This window comes from Rattus norvegicus, chromosome 7 (assembly GCF_036323735.1).
Source record: "Rattus norvegicus strain BN/NHsdMcwi chromosome 7, GRCr8, whole genome shotgun sequence".
NCBI lineage: Eukaryota > Metazoa > Chordata > Mammalia > Rodentia > Muridae > Rattus > Rattus norvegicus.
The window spans coordinates 17,381,550-17,400,489 of NC_086025.1; the positions used below are offsets into that span (position 1 = coordinate 17,381,550).

General features: G+C 45.8%; 1 protein-coding gene and 1 pseudogene across 10 annotated transcripts in view; one reads left to right on the plus strand and one right to left on the minus strand.

Annotated features, from left to right (window-relative positions):
* Window positions 1-4,078, minus strand: part of LOC134479830 (putative sperm motility kinase W) — a 56,175-nt gene extending 52,097 nt beyond the window's left edge. For all 10 annotated transcript variants that reach the window (XM_063264514.1, XM_063264511.1, XM_063264512.1 and 7 more), the window contains exon 1: window positions 3,959-4,078. The gene's annotated coding sequence lies outside the window, so the exon portion shown is untranslated. The remainder of the gene's footprint in view (window positions 1-3,958) is intronic.
* A 124-nt stretch (window positions 4,079-4,202) lies between these two features.
* On the plus strand, window positions 4,203-15,057 carry LOC134479828 (uncharacterized; annotated as a pseudogene).
* Window positions 15,058-18,940: the final 3,883 nt, after the last annotated feature.

Here is an 18,940-nt window from a genome sequence, read left to right on the forward strand (position 1 = left end):
ATATTCTTCCACTAACCATAGTTATTATTTTTAATAAGCCTTATTTTTGACGCAGTTATTAGGCCATTTAAAATTGTGTTACAGTTCTAGCTGATCTGATCTGCAAGAACAAAAAGACCGAAATGTAATCTTCCTGTGCTCAGGCCTGTAAAGATTATGTGTATTGTGTACAGTTTTGGTTCCTAATAGAAGAAAGATGTGCATAACTTGGGAACAGACTCAAACACATCAACTAACAATATTCAGAGGCCAGAAAAGAAGCCATGTGGGCTTTATCCTACGACGTAATCATGTAAACTGGTACTAATGAGGAAAGCTCACACACTATAGCAAAAGCAAAGAATTGGAAGCCATCCATGAATACACATCTGTATAATGAACTCACCTCAAAAATAGTTAAAGAAAAAGGCTGAGAAGTAGGGACAGGCTGGCACACTTCCGTGTTCCTAGTAATGTTCAGAGGCTGAGACTGGAAGATCCAGAGTTCAAGACCAGCCTGATCTATGTATCCAGAACTTACTTCAAAACATTAGAAGGTTCCTTTATAGAAAGGTTTCCAAGATGTATTGTTAAAGGAAGCATGACAGCACACAGCTTGTGTGTAAAACGCTATCGCTGAGTTAAAAAATGAAACATAGGGATGGGAGGGTGGGCAGAGAGACTGCCTTGGGAGTATGAGACACTTCTTGTCAAGCCTGACAACCTGAAGTCCACCCTAAGGGCCCACATGGTAGAAAGAGAGTATCAAGTCTGGCAGGTTGACCTCTGACCTCCACACACTCATACACACATGCAAAACCAAGTGCAATACCTACTTTTAGTTAAAACGGGAGTCTTTGTAGTAGAGTCCTTGCTTAGAATGTTTGAGGAGAAAAGTGAAAGTAGGAGAACATGTACATTTATATCCATGCATGACTGAGATTAAGTCTGAAAGTATACATACGAAATCATTAGTCATGATTTTCTGTGAAAGGGGTGGGTCGGGAAAAAATGAGGAGGTGTAGAAAGAGAAAGGGATGTTTTCTTTTGTAGCTCTGTATACCCTTTTGACATTTCCTATTGTGCTATTTACTTTAAAAACCAAATAAATAACATTAAATGAGGAGCATTAAAGAACCACTATGGAGAAAAACGAGGAGAAGAATGAGGGCTGCATTGTGTCTGTACTTAGGAATGGTCCTTAGTAACTTATCTTATGGGCATCTACACAACCAGTGTAAATTACCACACTCTTAACTCAATTGTAAAGACGATGAATGGATTGTTCCACAGGACAGTTCGTTCATGATTTAGACATGGTCCTAATTCACAGAGGAGCATATTAAATTTGTGGCTTTTTTGGTTATGAAAAAGCATTAGTCAGTGAAGAATAATACAATGTTCTGCTCCCTAGACTTGATGGTTGTAAATTTATTGTTTATAAATGGCTTTCTTGTTTAATCCACCTTTATAAAAGCCATTCTGTAATACATAGGATAGAAGTTTCTATCTTCTGGTCTACAAAGTGAATTCCAGGTCAGCCTGGTCCATACAGAGAAAAACTGTCTCAAGAAACAAAACCAAAAACTTTGTTTCCTATTTGCATGTTCTAAAGAAGAAATGTGGATGAGATGGCTGGGAGATGGTGTAAAGGCTTGAGAGTATTTGTTTTGCAAAAGGAGGACCTGCATTCAAGTCCCATGTACCAGTGTAAAGTCCAGGATGGATATAAGTGTCTGTAACTCTAGCAATGCCAGAGGAAGACAAGTGGATTGTCTCACTGGCTAGCCTGGCTAGCCAAAATGGGTGAGCTTCTGGTTCAAGTGAGAGACCTGGCTCATGGCAATAAGATGGACAGAGAGAGGGAAACTCTCAGTGTCATAACTCTCAGTGTCATACTCTGTCCTCTGCATGCAAAGGCATGGACATCTCCACATTCATGAATGCAGCATGCACACACACACACACACACACACACACACACACACACACACAATGGATATAAGACATTAAAATTTACTGATGCACCCAACTACTGGAACACAATTTTGTTTGTTTCGTGATACTACAAATGGAACCCTAGGTCTTCTACACACTAAACAAGTTCTCTACCATTGAGCAACACCCTCAGTCCATCCAAGACAGCACTTGAAACTGAGTCTAGCTTGAAATTAAGAGTTAAATCATCACTGAGGGCTTGCTGGTTTGCTGAATGCTCTAGAAGGTCTCAGACTGTTAAACTGTGTCTACTCCTGCTGTTTCTGGCACTGAATTATTGCACAGTTACGTTTTCTTTACTCTGATCCCGAGATTTTCCTGAATTTCTAACTTATTTCTTCATAGTAAAAAGCATATGAAAAACTCTTTAATCTCGCTGGGCACTGGTGGCCTTTAATTTCAGCACTGTGCCTGGGGAAGGGTGGGACAAAAGCAGGGAGTTATCTGAGTTCTAGGCTAACCTAGTCTACAGTGAAAGTTCCAGAACATCCAGGGCTACATAGAGAAATCCAGTCTCAGAAAAGAAAACAGAAGCAGAGAAAAGAGAAGCAGAGAGTAGCCCCTCACCAGACGCTGAATTTGCCAGCACCATGATATTGGGCTTTTCAGAATCTGAAACTAAGTAAGTAGAAATAAAATTATGCCCTTTGTATATTTAAAAGTAACATATATCCAAAGTAGTAAAAATAGAGGGAAGTAGTGTGAGGGGCTGGAGAGAAGATGACTGGGTGGTAAGAGCAGGTGGCACTGGCCAGAAGACCTGGATTCAGTTTCCAGTATCCACATGGTAGTTTACAACTGTCTGTAAGTCCAGTTCCAGGGTCTCCACAGGGTGCTAGGTGTGCAGGAAGTGCATGTATATGTATATGTATATGTATATGTATATGTATATGTATATGTATATGTATATGTATATGTATATTTGAAATACTCATACACATCAAATAAATATACACAAAATTGTATATCATACAACGTATGTATATGAATTATGTAGCTCAAAGTCCTAGCACAGGAAGGAAGTAGGAGAGGAAAGAAGGGAGGGGAGCAAAGGAAGCAAAAAGGGAGAGGTGAAATCAAACTAAGGCATACATTATGCTGAAAGAAATGTTTGCTTTCCAACAAATGCTTCTAGAATGTTTGCTATATTGTAGCACTACTCATTATAGCATTGAGCACTTACTGCCTACTGGCGGGCTTTTAGTTTTTCTTTGAAAACATCTTATTATTTTGATCTCCACAGCATACATGTGGAACAACTCCCAGGATGCAGATCTCCTTACACAGTGTAGGTTCTGGGGCTCCAGCTCAATCATCAAGCTTGGTGGTGAGAATCATCACTCACTGAGCCATCTTGCTGCCACCCCACCCCTCCCAAAGGCTTCATTACAGTACAATTTGTATACCAGAAGATGTCACCATCAATGATTCCTCAACGCATTTGCTGTCACTCTTGGTCCCTTGTCCCCCGCCTGGTCATGTTGTGTTTCCTATGTAAATGGACTCCCAAGCTGTGCGTTCTCCTTTGGCTGGCTTCTTTCACTAAGCACATTTCTGCTGCTTAGCTATGAATAGGTGTGGACATTCACACACAAGCCTTGGTGTGTGTGTGTGTGTGTGTGTGTGTGTGCGTTCAGAGAGAGAGAGAGAGAGAGAGAGAGAGAGAGAGAGAGAGAGAGAGAGAGATCTCATCTCAGAAGTGAGAAACCTCTGTCTGTAAAAGGTTAACTAACTTTCAGGCAGCCATGCTGCCCAGACAAAGCCAGCATTCAGCCTAATCCTAGTCTACATCCCACCATTTTTCTCCCATGGGATGAGGGCTCACTGGTTATTTGCTTTCTTGAACACGGATGCCTTTTTATCCAGCCCAGGCTATGATCCTTGCAATAAATCAGGTGAATAATGGGGCCTTGGGCCAGGGAAAGAGTGGCTGGTCTTTTTGTCACCTAGTTCAGGATATCAAGCCCCGGAAATGACTCACATGACTCATTTGTGCCTTCTAGTCTGAGATGAGATTTCAGTCTGGACGTAGCGAACGTGGTACATGAGCCAGCTGGCCACGGGAGAGTCTTTCGCCCCTCGGACTCTGACAGTCTCGCAGAATCTTCCCTCTTGCCTCTGAATCAGCGAGCATTTTCTGAAATCACATCCATTGAGAAGTCCAGGCAGCCATTGCGTGTGCCTCTCCCATCACCTTGCTTTGTTTGATTTGTCATAACACAGGCAGCTGGGGCTCAGACTGATTCTAGGGAGACACAGGACATGACTTAGGTTGATGGAGCAAATGTGTCCACATTCTGGAATTTTACATGCACCAGGATTTTTAATAAAACCCCACCTTCTCTTATTCATGTCTCTCTGCACCACCGTCCCAATGGGAGGTCTGCTGGGGTAAGCAAGTGTAGAACCTGGCATTCTCTCTCGTTCATCCTTGACACCAGGGGCCCTGTCTTGTTCAGCTTCGTCTTCCCACAGAGCATGGCATGACACCTTGTAATATCAGACCTGCCTCACAGCTCTCACAGCTTTCCCAAACTAGGGCAATCAGTCTCTCCGTGTTTGCTGCTCTCCACATGCCTTTCCTTGACCCCATCTGGGTCCTACGCCTCCTTAATTATCTTTCTAATGCACTGTTTGTTTTGTAACTTAAAGACAAAATGCATATTTCCATTGCAAATAAGACAACAGCAGAACAAGACTTTTTGTATGCTTTGTTTACTTTCCCAGGACCATGGCTCAGATTCAGGGATCACTGCAAACCATAGGGAGCCGCAGTTACTGAGCAGCATCCCTGTCTCAAATCAGTCTTTTGAAAATAATTTGAACTAACTAGCCTATGTATTTATGCATGTGTGTGTTTTAATAGCTTATTTATTTTTATTTTATGTGCATTCATGTTTTGCCTGCATGTTATGTCTGTGTGAGGGTCTCAGATCTTGGAGTTACAAACTGTTGTGAGCTGCCGTGTGGGTGCTGGGAGTTGAACCCAGGTCCTCTGGAAGAGCAGTCAGGGTTCTTAACTGCTGAGTCATCTCTCTAGCCCAGTATGCGTGTGTTTGGAGATAGAATCTCACTGTGTAGCCCAGGCAGTGCTTGTACTGATCCTCCTGCCTCAGCTTCCTCAGTGTCAGCATTATAGAAGCAGACGCTATGCCTGGCCCCAAACACATCTTCTTTAATTATTTTTACATCTGTAGTCCCAGGATTCAAACCTCCCGCTCTCACACATCCTATGCTAGTACTTTACCACTGAACTACACTTCCCTAGCCCTCTCTGTGCATTTTAAAGATGGCTGCTGACTTATGGGCCTACCCAAGGTAACAAGACAAATAAATTTAAGGCTGTCAGTTGCTGTGCAAGAAAATCCATTTTCCTTGGCAGGTCCTAAGAGACCCGACTCACAACCTGTAGCTTGATGTCTCACTGTTCACCTCTCTGCTGTCCGAAAGGCCATGTCCTCATTCTTACACACTCTAGCACGTGCTTCCGGCCTGAATGGGATGTGAGCATTCAACACAGACCTCCCGTTAGGTGGACAGCTGCTTTGTCCTTCAATAAGGCTTCCAGGACTTCTAATTCCTCCATCGTTCTTTGTGTTGGTGGAGGCATAAGGATGGCAAACGAATGATGATTTTTACCTTTTCCCAAGTGGAATCACTGATTCCCTCAGCCTACATCTTGAAGATTTTTTTAAAGGTCAGTCTTTACTTTAAGACTGTAGAAATGTCTGTGCTTCAGAACAGAAGAAATTGAGAAATAACAAGTCACTGGATAGGGCAGTGCATGCCTACAGTTCCAGCATTTTGGAAGCATCAATAGAAAAATCAGAAATTCAGGGCTAGCCTGGACTACACAGCAAGATCTTGGGGTTTGTTGTTGTTGTTTAAAAAATAAAAATAAGAAAGTAAAAATAAGCCGGGTGCTGGTGATGCTCGCCTTTAACCCCAGCAAATGAAAGGCAGAGGCAAGTGGATCTCCTGGTGAGGCCAGCATGATCCACAGCCTAAGTTCCAGGACAGCCTGGGCTATACAGACAGACACTATCAAAGAAACCTCCCACCACCAAAAACAATACAAAACAAAACAACAGCAACAACAAAAACAGACAAATGCAAAAACAAACAAAACAGAGCAAGAAAAACTGGAATAATGTAATAATAATAATAATAATAATAATAATAATAATAATAATAATAATAATACATGAGTGCCAATTTGTACACGATTGGGCAGTGGAGTAAGTGTAATTTGAAAGATTTGCTGTTATTGTTGTTGCTGGGGTGTTTTGGGGTTGTTTGTTTGTTTGCTTTGAGACAGGATCTCCCTATACAGCCCTGGCTGTAGTGGAACTCACTAGGATGACAAGGCTGGTTCTTAGAGCTACAGAGATCTGCCTGCTTCTGCTCACAGCACCACTGCCAGGCTGACAGCTTTGTTTGTTTGTCTGTTTGTTTGTTTGTTCTTTGAAAGGCTTTTATTGGACATTTAAAGTTGAACTGCTAGTTATTGTTCTCTGTCGTTTTGTTTTTTAAGACAGGGTTTCTCTGTGTAGCTCTGTGTGCCGGTTATTGTCTTAAGAAACAATATAAGCAGTGGAGCTAACGGTCTAAGTGTAGAAAGCTTACCTAGCACACACAAGACCCTGAGTCCACCCCTCCTCCAGCTTATAAAATAAATAAAGGAAGGGGCCGGGACAAAAGCTCAGTGGTAGGGCCCTTTCCTGGTATACGCAGGCTCCTGAGTTTGATAAACACTCCAGAAATTGAAAACTGAAGTGCTAGGCTTTGGAAGAGTGCTTTGACCCGTCAAGGTTCATGTGATGCATGCAGGCTGAGTGCTCAGTGTTAGCCCTGCTGGAAGGAGGTGCAATCTCTCACCTGAGTAGCCTGAAGTAAGTAATGAGGTCATCGGAAGCTTGGCCTCAGAGAGGATTGATGGCATCTCCTGGGGACTGGTTGGAACTGGGGAGGACTGGAATAGTTACCATGAGAGTGGATTAGTATAAAGAAGCCAGCCTATCCTCTGTTGGTCCCTGTGAAGGCACCGATCCCAGCTCCCAACCACACTCATGTAAAGATGCAGCAAGAGGTTTGTGATGAATCATCTCGATTGCCAACTTGGTGAGACCCGAATCACCATTGAAACACATCTCTAGGCACATCTGTGAAAGAGTATCTGGATTAAGTCAGCTGAGGTGTCATCCTAAATGGGGGTGGTGCTTTTCCATGGGCGGGAGTCTTGGACTGAATGAAAAGGGGAAAGTGAACTGTGAACTGACTTCTTCTCCCTCTCCCTCTCCCCCTCCCACTCTGTCCCTCTCCCTCCCTCTCTCCCTCTCCCTCTCCTTCTCCCTCTCCTCCTCCCCCTCTCCCTCCCCCTCCCGCTCCCCCCTCTCATATGTTTATCTGGATGTGTGTGTGTGCATGTGTGTGTATGTATGTACACAACATCAAACCTGCACAGACCTTTTGGAAAGCAGTATGGCAAAATGTCTCCTAAGGTTTGACAGATTATCTCTGATGCCTATACTTAGAAATGGTCCTAAAGAAGGAATAAAGTACAGTATGCTAAGGGATATTTCATTTACTTCTTTATTGGACAACTGGAGAACACAAACACAATTATTAAATGTTTATTTGACAAGACAGAAGTGACAAATATGAATAACCAACATGGGCAAATCCCACAGACATGCCTAGAAGGCAAACAGAAGGACTGAAGTGTGTGAATAGTGCTGCATATTTCTTAGAACCGCACGCGCACACACACACACGCCAGTGTATTATGTGCTGAACGTATATATAATGTACTGCTGAACAGTCAGAACTTTCAGAAAGTGAATAAGTGAGATAATAGCGGAGGGAAATGCAAGTAAGGAGGAATACACCAAGGATAAGACTTTCTGGGTAATACTGCCCCACTCACGCAGCCATCCACCCATGAGTCTCTGTCTCTGTCCCTCTCTGTGAGGAGTGAGCCTACGGCCTTCTGTGTGCTGAGCACACAGTGTACCGCTGAGTCTCACCCTTAAACCCTGATACCTTATTTGATAATCTCAGTGCTGGTACAGTGTTCATTTCATTATCACAACTTTTTGCATCTCAGAAATACTTTGTGACAAATGCAAAATATTACCTGTATGGAAGAAAGGATTTTTGAATGTTTTCACAACAAAGAAATGATGAATGTCTGAGGAGTAGGTTATTTCCCCATTTGAACATTACAAAACATGCATGGATCCAAGCATCTTCTGGCACATCGAAAACAGTGAGATTTTATACTGTATGAATGGGTTTAAAGCAAACACACAAACTAGGGGGCTGGAGAGATGGCTCAGCAGTCAAGAGCTTGGTCTTGCAGAAGCTCATATCCCAGTACCTATACAGGACATCTGAAAAATCCAAGGGAATGGTTAATCCCTTCTAGCCTCTGTGGGTTCCCAAACACTTGTTTGCACACACAGACACAGACACACACACACAAGCACACACACAGATTTTAAAAAAGTATTTTTTTAAAAAAAATAGAAGACTGTGGGTGTATGTAGCTGAATGATAGTATACACAGGTCCAGGGTTTGACGCGAAAAAAAAAATTAAAATATAATGCAGCTATCAAGTAGTTCCACAGAAAGCCAATGCACTCATGCACTAATGAACATCGTGACATTCATTGTTAAGTAAATTTCATATACAGAACAATCACAACTTTGCGACGCTACCATAAGCCTTGCAAAGAAATATCCTGTAGCTGGGTGTGGTTAGCCCCAACACTTGGGAGGCAGAGGCAGGCAGATCTCTGTGAATTTGAAGCCAACCTGGTCTACATAAGAGAGTTCCGGGGACCCTGACACTTTTCCTCCTTGAATCTTCTTCCTTGTTCTTTAAAACTATTTATTTTACGCCCTCCTATGACTGACCGTGGTTGGTGTTAATATAGTTGAGACATAACGAAGCCAACTGGACACGGTGGCACATGCCTCTTGCCGTGACCTTTTAGAAGCTGAGCTAATGAGTCTGAGGGCAGTGTGGCTTAACACTGTGAGTTCTTAGCCAGGCTGAACAAACATGGCGACATTGTACTCCAAAACACCAAAAGAAAAGGGCTTATTTGACTTCACCTTGCCACCTTCAGGTGCAGATGCAGATAGAAATTGAGGATGCTCTTCCTCCTTGTTCCAAAAGTCACCTGTTGTAGCTGGGCCAGGTGGCACAGGGATGTAGGAGGCAGAGGCAGGAAGATTGTAAAGTTACCCTGTATTACAGTGAAAACAACTACGTAAGTTAAAATGAATTTAGGGTAAAAACAGAAGGGGTGGCAGAGAAGGTTCGGTGGTTAAAAGAGTGTATTGCTTTTTAAAGAATAATCCTGACAGCCAGGCCTTGGTGGTTCACGCCTTTAATCCCTGTCCTCTGGCAGGTGGATCTCTGAGTTCGAGGACAGCCTGGTCTACAGAGTTCCATGATTGTCAAACATGTCTCAAAAAACCAACCAACCAAACATCAAACACCGTGTCTCTGTAGTCATTAACTCACAGTTGGTCCCTTGCTTTCTGCCTCTTGAAGTTTCTTTCCTTTATTCCATAATGCTGGGATGAAATCCAAAGTCTTGCACATCCTAGGCAAGTGCTCTCTCTACACCGGCCATGCTTCCAGGCCTGCCTCCTACTCCTCATAACCAGAGGAGTGGTGTCCTTGGAGCAGAAGGGTCACTTCTGTAACTGATGTTGCTTTTTCTCCTGCCTGTCTCCAGAACTGTGCCTCCATGACCCTGTGAAGAGCATTGATATCTTTCCAGTCCCTACACAGGCTTTGTTGTCATGTGTGATGGAAAAATCCATCCAATCCCTTTCATCTGATTGGCACCAGAGGTATCTATTTCTAAGGATTATTCAAGGATTACCCCTAAATCTTCAGAGCCCCATCCCAGTGAGTTTTAATCTCTGCTGCATTTGTCTTAGAGTCTGGTTTTCTTAAAAAAATTAAAAAAAAACAAAACTTTATTCTTTTTCTCTCTCTCTTGAGATTCACCTTGTTTAACATTTGGTCGGCCCTTATGTTTGTAATCACATGGATCAATCAGATCTGTATTGCAAAGACCAGGCTAGGTAAGCTGTGGGGCTTTATTTGAAAAAAGAGAATTACTCAAAACAGAGAGCTTGTCCTACCTTGAGCTTCAAAAACCGAAATTTTAATAAACTTAAAAAAAAGACAGCTCTCTATAAGCTTCGTCGGTGAGAATTCCTAGAAAGTGTTTTCTTTTTCCTTTTTTCCCTCCATTAAAATTTCTTTTGGTGATTCCTTTTTTTTTCCTTTATGTGCCTTGGTGTTCTTTTGCTTGTCTGTCTGTGTCAGATCCCCTAGAACTAGAGTTACAGACAGCTGCTAACTGCCATGTGGGTGCTGGGAATTGAACCAGATTCCTCTTGAAGCTTTTAACCTCATAGCTCTCTTAACCTCTGAGTCATCTCTTGAGCCCCAGGAAGTTTGATTGTTCTCTGGCAGCCATCCCTGTGAAGCCTGTCAATCATACATTCTTAGCCCACCCCTCTGAAGTTTCTGTTGTCTTCTGGTTCTCTCCCTAGTAATGCCTTTCTACTTTGTTGGGAAAGGAAACCATCAATCAGGGGACCAGATCCTGCAGCTGTCTTTCCATCCTGTCCCTGTCATTTCTTTCTGTCATTTCCCCTTCATTGTTCAGTTGAGGCCAAATCCCCAACAGGGTTTCTCTGTGCAGCTTTAGCTGTCCTGGAACTCACTCTATAGACCAGCCTGGCCTTGAACTCACTGAGATCCACATGTAATTGCCTCCCAAGTGCTGGGATTAAAAGTTGTGCCACAACTGCCTAGCTGTTTAATTAGTCTTTAAAAAATAATGTTTATTTTCATGTAGCCTGTGTGTGTGTGTGTGTGTGTGTGTGTGTGTCTGTGTGTCTGTGTGTCTGTGTGCCTACCTGTGCGTTTCTGCAGGCACAAGCATTCATGACGAGGACAGAGGTCAGCTCTCAGGAGTTGCTCTTTTTTCTGGGTGCTGGGCCACTAAACTTGGGTTGTCAGGCTTGTGGAACAAACACTTTTACCTGCTGAGCCATCTTGCCAGCTCTTGCATTATTCTGTTTATTTTTAAGTTTCTTTCACTTGTTTATTTTATGTGTATGTGAAAGGATATAGATTTAAAGTAAAGAGTAAGTTTCAAAATTCACAGACTCAGGGCTAAGAAAACCGTGAAAGGCAGGCCCAGGCAAGTCCAGGCACGACGGGGCCCGCCCTGCCGCCAGGACTAACAGACCATAAAGATAAAGAAAAGGAATGCAGAAACCAGCCCGAGTTATCAGGACTGACCCATAAGCCATCTGGCAGGAGGCCATCTCCCCCAGTTTACTCAGAGTCACACTTTAACCATATGTCCTTCAAGGCCTGATAAGCCCCTGGCTTCTAAAATCCCGAACGCCCCAGTCAGCACATACTCTTTTGCTGTGTTGTAATCTCACTGCTATGTTTGAATGAGCCAATCACTTACAGCCGCGCTGGAAATTAGCCGCCACTGTTTGAAACAGCCAATTGTGTGTAACCGGGCCAAACCCCCTAGCTTTCCCTATATAAACCCCTGATTTTTGAGTTTCAGGGTCGACTCCTCTGTCTCCTGCGAGAGACACATGTCGGCCCAGAGCTTCGTTATAATAAACTGCCTCTTGCTTTTACATCAAGCAGGTCTCTCGTGTTTCCTGGGGCGCGCCATCCTGAGACTCGAGCTAGGTTCTTTCATTTGGGGGCTCATCTGGGATCAGTGCGTAGCCCCTGGGGATCCGAAGGCCCCTTGGAGGTGTGAGTGGTGAATGTAAGAGTGCGGCCGCCGTGTGTTTATGTGTGTCTCGGTACCGGTCAGTGCTAAGAGAGTGGACGTGGAATCTCACTCTGGTCAGTGCTAAGAGAGTAGACGTGGAATCCCACTTTGTGCAGCTGCCTCTGCGGTCTGTAAGGATCCTCTGGCCTCGGAAGGGGCAACGCCCCGGGCCCCGCAAGCTGCAGCCCTGGAAGACGTTCCACGGGAGGAGAACAGTCGGGAGAGCCTGGCTGTGGGCAGTCAGGAGGACCTGGCTGTGGGTTTCTGGAACCAAGGAGACAGAGGGCTCCTTCTACCCAGGTGGGAGTGGACACAGAATACTACCCCATCTGAGATAGCGTTTGGCTGGCTCTATAAGTCCGAATGTGGGCGAGAGTGTCTGAACGTGTTGGTGATTTTTGTCTCTGTCTTTGTGTTGTCCCTGTACTTGTTCTTTATTATGGGTCAGACTGTTACAACCCCTCTGCCTCTAACTCAAGACCATTGGACGGACGTTAGGGCGAGAGGATGGAATCTATCAGTGATAGTCAAAAAATAACCCTGGTTGAATTATTGTTCCTCGGAATGGCCCACGTTTGGTGTGGGATGGCCTTCCCAGGGGACTTTTGACTTACCTACCATCAAGGCTATTGTTTTTCAGGAAGGAGCGGGATCCCACCCAGATCAGCAGCCATACATCGTAGTATGGGAAGATTTGGCACGATCCCCCACCCCAGTGGGTCCGTCCATTCATCCCACCCCTTCGTCCCAGCACTAAGATCCTGATGGTCCGAGGAAGATGATGTGAAGGACAAAACAAAACCGAAACCTCAGGAGGAGGAGGAGGAGGGGAGCGAGTGCAGCCCACTGCCTGCGCGACCCCTAAGATCAACCCCGAGATTGAAGAGCCTCCTGAGTGGCCTGATTCCCAACAGCTCCCTCCCTACCCGCCAGCTCCCCACCCCCCGGCCGCTCCCATGGCTCTGCCCTCTGCCCCTCCTATGGCTCAAGCCCCGGGAATTGGGGGAGGAGGGCCCTCAGCTGGAATGAGGAGTCGGCGAGGAGCCTCCCCAGAAGGACCAGCAGATTTGACCATAGCATTCCCTCTCCGAGTGGTCGGGGCTCCCCCTACTGACCAAAACAATTTACAGCTCTTACAGTATTGGCCTATTTCCTCCTCCGATCTTTATAACTGGAAGACTAACCACCTCTCTTTCTCTGAGAACCCTGCAGTGCTCACGAGCCTAATTGAGTCACTGATGTATTCCCATCAGCCAATGTGGGACGACTGCCAACAGCTCCTACAAACCCTTTTCACCATCGAGGAGAAGGAGAGGATTCTCCTCGAGGCTCAGAAAAATGTCTGAGACGAGGCCGGGCGACCGGTCCAGACCCCGTCCGAGATAGAGGAAGGATTCCCATTGACCCGGCCCCATTGGGATTATAACACGGCACAAGGTAGGGAACGACTGTCCAATTATCACCGGGCTCAGGTGGCGGGTCTCAGAGGTGCTGCACGTTGGCCCACCAATCTGGCCAAGGTAAGAGAGGTCATGCAAGGAACAACAGAATCCCCTTCAGTTTTTCTAGAGAGGCTTATAGAGGCACATAGTAGATATACCCCATTTGACCCTACGTCTGAGGGACAACGGACTTCAGTGATTATGGCTTTTATTGGGCAGTCAGCCCCAGACATTAGAAAGAAGTTACAACGGATCGAGGGGGTACAGGACTACACCATAAGAGCTGTGGTGAGAGAGGCAGAGAAAGTGTATCATAAGAGAGAGACAGAGGAAGAGAAGTTAGAGAGAGAGAAAAGAGAAAAGAGAGAAGACGAAGATAGAAGGGACCAGAGGCAAGAGAAAGTTTTGACTAGGATTCTGGCTGCTGTAGGAGAGAGAGAAAGGAGAGACAGGACTAGACAGCTAGGGAACCTGGGAGATGGAAAAAGGCAGGGGCCAAGGAGGCCCAGAGGAGATCCACCTCACCAGGAAAGAAACCAGTGTAGAATCTGCAAAGATACCGGTCACTGGGCTCGTGAATGCCCCAAGAGGAAGCAGGAGGTGAAAGTATTGTCCCTAGGAGATCACGAAGACTAGGGGAGACGGGGCTTGGCCCCCCTCCCCGAGCCTAGGGTAACTTTAGACGTGGAGGGGACTCCTGTACATTTCCTAGTCGACACAGGTGCTGCGTTTTCCGTTCTGTGGACGCCTTTGGGAAAATTAAAAAGGGGTGAAAAGACTGTAGTGATTGGGGCCACCGGGCAAAAATCGTACCCATGGACCACCTCCCGGACAGTGGATCTAGGACGGAACAGAGTGACTCATTCGTTCCTAGTCATACCGGAGTGTCCTATGCCCCTGCTAGGAAGAGACTTGCTAACCAAATTAAAGGCACACATAACTTTCGCCTCTCACCAACCAGAGGTATCCTGGGGAGTAGGAGAGCCTCGGGCCCTGACCTTATCTCTACAATTAGGAGAAGAATACCGGCTCTACCAAAATAAACTGAGACTTCCCGAGGGAATCCAAGACTGGCTTGACCGATTCCCTCAAGTATGGGCCGAGACGGGGGGTATGGGAATGGCAAAGCAAGTTCCCCCGGTGGTAATCGAGCTTAAGTCTGGAGCCACCCCCATTGGGGTCCGACAATACCCCATGAGTAGAGAAGCTAGGGAGGGCATACGCCCTCACATTACCAGACTCATTCAACAAGGGATTCTGGTTCCATGGAAGTCTCCATGGAACACCCCCCTACTCCCCGTAAAAAAGCCAGGGACTAATGACTATCGCCCAGTACAAGATCTTAGAGAAGTTAATAAGCGAGTCTAAGACATCCATCCTACAGTGCCAAACCCCTACAACTTACTCAGCACGCTACCATCTGAGTGAATCTGGTACACCGTCTTAGACCTCAAGGATGCTTTCTTTTGTCTAAGATTACATCCCAACAGCCAACCTTTGTTCGCCTTTGAATGGCACGATCCCGACAGTGGGCAAGTCAGACAGCTGACTTGGACGAGACTGCCCCAAGGATTCAAAAACTCACCCACACTGTTCGATGAGGCTTTGCACCGTGACTTGGCCCCTTTTCGGGCCAAAAATACAATATGTTCTCTTACAATATGTTGATGACCTTCTATTGGTCGCAGAAACCCACAAAGACTGTGAAATCGGGACTCAAACCCTCCTGGTCGAGCTAGGCGAACTGGGGTACCGGATCTCAGCCAAGAAAGCACAGTTATGTCAAAAGAAAGTAACTTACTTGGGATACCCCCTAGGAGATGGACAGAGATGGCTCACGGAGGCCAGGAAGCAGACGGTAATGCAGATTCCAATCTCGACCACATCTCGTCAGGTGAGAGAATTTCTGGGCACTGCGGGGTTCTGTAGGCTTTGGATCGCAGGGTTCGAGACTATGACAGCCCCGCTACACCCCTTAACTAAAGAAAAAGGAGAGTTCACCTGGACTAAAGACCATCAATTGGCTTTTGAGACTCTCAAGAAGGCGCTGCTACAGGCCCCGGCACTAGCCCTATCAGATCTAAGTAAACCTTTTATCCTATATATTGATGAGAAAAATGGCGTGGCCAGAGGAGTCCTAACTCAGGCCTTGGGGCCTTGGAAACGACCGGTGGCCTACCTATCAAAGAAACTGGACCCTGTGGCTAGTGGGTGGCCTTCCTGTTTGCGAGCCGTAGCAGCAATGGCTATACTGGTCAAAGACGCTGACAAGCTGACTATGGGCCAGAGTGTTACGATAGTGGCCCCACACTCGCTTGAGAGCATTATCTGACAGCCACCAGACCGCTGGATGACCAACGCCCGGATGACTCACTACCAGAGTCTATTGCTGACTGAACGAGTAAACCCCCCCCCGGCTATCCTCAATCCTGCTACCCTGTTACCTAAGGCTGATGAAGCCCCTATACACAAATGTGAGGAAGTGTTGGCAGAAGAAACCAGAGTTCGGTCAGACCTCATAGACCAACCATGGCCAGGGGCAATGACTTGGTATACCGACAGAAGCAGCTTCGTGGTAGAAGGTAAGAGGAGGGCCGGGGCAGTGGTGGTAGATGGAAAGGCCGTCATATGGGCCAGCAGTCTGCCTGAGGGCACATTTGCCCAAAGAGTGGAGCTCATCGCACTGATCCAGGCCCTAAAGCTGGCAAAAGGAAAGGTTATCAATATTTACACAGACAGCCGGTATGCCTTTGCTACAGCACATATCCATGGGGCAATATACCGACAGCGTGAACTCTTAACATCTGCTGGAAAAGATATTAAAAATAAAGAAGAGATCCTTAGCCTGCTAGAGGCTGTTCACTTGCCCCATAAAGTGGCAATAATACATTGCCCAGGACACCAAAAAGGGACCGGACCCATAGACAAAGGAAGTCAAATGGCAGATCAGGAGGCAAAGAAAGCAGCTCATGGACCCATTACTCTGATGATGAAAACTAAATCCCAGTCAGAGACCAAGGAGACAGACAACAGAACTCTCAAAGAAGAAGAGGGGCAGGAATATTTGGCTGATATACACTGCCTTACCGATCTGGGGGCTAAAAAGTTATTAGAATTGGTTAATAGGTCCCCTTACTCTATTCCTGGATTAAAGAAGGCTGCCGAAAATCTAGTCAAAAATTGCCGCGCTTGTGCATTTACTAATGCTGGGTCCAACAGGCCCCTAGAAGGAAGGCGTTTGAGAGGAGATAGACCTGGAACCTATTGGGAAACCGATTTTATGGAGGTAAAGCCTGCCCAGGATGGAAATAAATATCTTCTAGTCTTTATAGACACCTTTACAGGCTGGGTTGAAGCATTCCCTACAAAAAATGAAACTGCCAACGTGGTAACCAAGAAGATACTAGAAGTAATCCTGCTCCGTTTTGGGGTACCTAAGGTAATTGGGTCAGACAACAGACCTGCTTTTGTCTCCCAGGTAAGTCAGGGAGTGGCCAGACAACTGGGGATTAATTGGAAATTACACTGTGCATACAGGCCCCAGAGTTCAGGACAGGTAGAGAGTATGAATAGAACATTAAAAGAGACCTTAACAAAATTAGCCTTAGAGACCAGTGGAAACGATTGGACAGCCCTTCTCCCTTATGCTTTATTCAGGGTTCGAAACTCCCCGGGCCCTTTTGGTTTGACCCCTTTTGAATTGATGTTTGGAGCCCCTCCATCCATTTATATGTCTATAAAAGATAAAACTAGCCCAGATGTATTTTTCTCTCCCTCTTTCAACCTCTCGATTCGGCTCAAGGCCTTAGAAACAGTAAGAAAAGAGATATGGACACAATTAAGAGAAACCTATATTGCTGGTGACACACAAGTGCCGCACCAGGTTGAAGTGGGAGACGACGTCCTGATGAGGAGACATTGGGCAGGAAACTTAGAGCTGAGGTGGAAAGGACCATATCTGGTATTGCTGACGATGCCCACCGTGGTCAAAGTTGAAGGAATTCCCACTTGGGTCCACGAGTCTCACGTTAAGAGAGCAACCCCTGAAACTGATCCAGATGGATGGACGCTGGAAAAGACTACTAATCCTCTTAAACTGCGTTTACACCGCTGGCGCAGCCCTAGAGATAAGTAACAACAACCCACACACCCCTGTCCAACAAACGTGGGAAGTACAAAATGGAGAGGGAGACATCGTGTGGTCAACCACCGCTGTTCGGCCCCCATGGACATGGTGGCCAGACCTCACCCCTGACCTTTGTAAGTTAGCAGCAGGCTCGCCTGCCTGGGATATCCCAGACCATCTTGACCTTCTTAATGCACCCCCTGAAAAACAATGTGTCCAATCCCCATTAGCGGCCTCAGTTATATACGGGTGCTCAGGACGGTTTTATCTAGCCAATCTCAGATCAGCAGGGATCTACGTCTGTCCCGGACAAGAACAACACAGAAAGCTTCGGGACCAGTGTGGGGGAAGGCCTGACTTCTATTGTGCCGCTTGGGGTTGTGTGAGACAACAGGGCAAGCTTACTGGAATCCCTCCTCAAAGTGGGATTTAATCACTGTAAAGAGAAACAGTAGTCATGATGAAGAAAACCAGGGCGAAAGAGAGATTAGCAGATATCTTAAAGGGTGTGCTGTGCCTTCTACCAACGGTCCAGAAGGACCTTGTAAAGATAAATATTGTAATCCTATACTTATAAAGTTTACTGATAAAGGGAAATAGGAGTGCCGGAGCTGGCACAGAGGAAATGTTTGGGGTCTGCGAGTAGATGCTCCTGGAAAAGATCCTGGGTTAATATTCACAATTAAACTGACGGTAGAGAGCACCCTTCCAGTACCTTTAGGACCCAGCAAGGTCCTCCCTGAGCAGGGCCTCCCCATCAGAATCAAGCCGCCGGTCCCAAAAACCGCCCCACCGGCTGTAAGGACTATAAGTATATCCCAAACTCCTCCTCAGGAGCTCCCATTCAAGGCTCCTACAACCGGCCAAAGAATGTTTAATTTAATTCAAGGAGCTTATTCCGCCCTTAATGAGACTGACCCGGATGCCACCACTGACTGCTGGTTGTGCCTATCCTCAGGGCCCCCTTACTACGAAGGGATAGCTTTCAATGGAAGCTACAATATGACCACAAGTCATGCTTCTTGCTCTTGAGGAACAGGAAAAAAATTGACCTTGACTGAGGTCTCGGGGGATAGTCCCAGCCTCTGTATAGTGACCCCACCACCCACTCACAAACACCTGTGTGGCCAAATCCATCCCATTGCTAAGACAGACTCCAGTCACTATCTTGTACCAAACCCCGTCGGATGGTGGGCATGCAACACAGGACTCACCCCATGTGTATCAACTAGTTTTTTCAATTCTTCTTATGATTTTTGTGTTATGATCCAGCTTATACCTCGTGTACATTACCAACCCGGTGATAGCCTCGAAGAAGAATACACCAACACCAGATTTAAAAGAGAACCAATAACCCTTACCCTAGCATTGCTTATGGGGGCGGGTATAGCAGCGTTAGTTGAGGGAAGACAGGGAATTCAATCGCTCAAAGATGCTGTTAATGAAGACCTGAGGCTGCTAGAAAAGTCTATAGATGCCTTAGAAAAATCCTTAACTTCTTTATCAGAAGTAGTTCTACAGAATAGAAGGGGCCTTGACCTATTGTTCTTAA